At 52.8% G+C, this 1,784-nt stretch overlaps 1 protein-coding gene across 4 annotated transcripts in view; it reads right to left on the bottom strand.

Annotated features, from left to right (window-relative positions):
- LOC113202478 (cell adhesion molecule Dscam2-like) overlaps positions 1-1,784 on the bottom strand; it is a 164,560-nt gene that overhangs the window by 97,845 nt on the left and 64,931 nt on the right. The gene's annotated exons all lie outside the window — the stretch shown is intronic.

The following is a 1,784-nucleotide window of genomic DNA, read 5'->3' as shown; positions in this document are numbered from 1 at the left end:
AGATGGCCGAGTTTAATATGCATTTAGTGCAGTAATTTTACGGGCGCGACATTAAAGCGCTTAATGCCGGGCGTGAGCTCGGGGCCCAGCAGGCCGGCCACTTGACTCTTTACAGCCGCGCCCTTGGCCCGCCGCCGAAGGCTGCTCCAAAGCTTATTAAACGGAAGGCGAGCAGGGAGAATCTCCACGACGACTGGCGTGTGACGGACGGACGAGTAGCAGTGTCGTGTGGGCCGTTGACCAGTCGGGTACCGAGAACAGAGAGAAAATGTGAAGTGCACATGACAGTTACAGTTAAACAAAAAATTATTTAAAAAAAACACGTTTACACAAGGTTTCTCAAAAAGGGCACAAAATGTGTACAACAATCGTGAAATGAGTTCTATTATAAGTGCACGTAGGCCTTTATAAGAAATCCCGCGGACTCATTTTATACGTGCCACAAAATTGTTACGTTTCGTTGAGCCTTTTCTTCTTCCTCGTCCTTGCTTCCGCTTGCAGCCTTGTCACGCGTCATCACCATCATCGCGAGACGAGCGGCGAGGAGCGGGATGAGGAGGAGTGCCGGTGATGACCTTCCTCCTCCCCCCCCCCCCCCCCCCCCCCCCCCCCTCTCTCTCTCTCTCTCTCTCTCTCTCTCCCCCCCTCCCCCCATCCCCTCTTCTGATGAAGCGGACCTTTTTGCAGCGACAGGTGCGCGCCGCACGTTCAATTTGCTGCAGAAATAATTAACGAAGTGGGGCGCCACACCGCTAAAATATTGAACGAGTCGCGACGCTCGCGAGCCGTTCGCGGCGACACCACAGAATTTCCTCTGCATCCGTCGCAGAAACTATACACGCGCCGGGGAAAAATTTTGAGCGAAAAACTAATAACAATAAAGTACACCTCGGTTTCGCTGAATACCGAATACGCCGCGGCGTCATTTCGAACTTAACGTTCCAGTGTTTTCCCTGAGAGTGCCGGTTGATGGAGCCGGGGCAGGAACAGCCTCGCACGGCACATGGAGATGCAGACCAGCTGCTCGAAAACAATTTCAAATAAACGTTTCACAGACGGAGAAGAGAGTCGGGCCGATGCTCGCCCGCCAAATTTGTTGAGAGAGAGAGAGAGAGAGAGAGAGAGAGAGAGAGAGAGAGAGAGAGGGTGGGGGGGGAGAGAGTGGAATAGGAGAGCCTATTCCCGCTTCTCCATGACATGTAATGATCCGGCGCCGTCGCTCCCGGCCGCCCCGCCCTCGCCCCGCCCGTCACCACTGGCGACACTAATGGCGCAGAGACTTGCGCGTAACTCGATGACCCACGGCGCCACGCCCGCCTCGGACACACCCTGCCATGATGTGCCCCCCGCTATACAGCGTGGTCCATACAGTCCCCTTCCTTTATTTTGCTCATGGGCGGGCTAGCCTGCCGTAGCTCGCCGTAGCGCCTTGTGGCCCCGTGTGAGTATGCAACCCGACCACACGACTGCATCCGGTACAGTATACAAGCAAAATAAAGGAAGGAGTTTGTGGACTATACCCTGTATAGATGTGACGCCGGTCTCACTCTTTGAAAACCGTGATGCGCCTTCCTCACATTCGATTGCGTACATCAAATAATGATTCATTTACATTACACTTGCAAGCGTGTCGTCACACTTCTGTAGGATATATAGGCAAACTTTTTCACTTTACGATCTTGGCACAAAACTAATGTTCTAGTAAGTAAGACCCATATACCGGGGTATAATGAGCCAAACTACCTCGCTTCTTCCTTTACATTCCAAGAAAAAGGGGTGTCCAT

This window comes from Frankliniella occidentalis, unplaced genomic scaffold (genome assembly GCF_000697945.3).
Source record: "Frankliniella occidentalis isolate FOCC.00 unplaced genomic scaffold, Focc_3.1 Scaffold261, whole genome shotgun sequence".
NCBI lineage: Eukaryota > Metazoa > Arthropoda > Insecta > Thysanoptera > Thripidae > Frankliniella > Frankliniella occidentalis.
The sequence above is the reverse complement of the archived record's forward strand: the minus strand, read 5'-3'. Positions and strand labels throughout refer to the sequence as shown.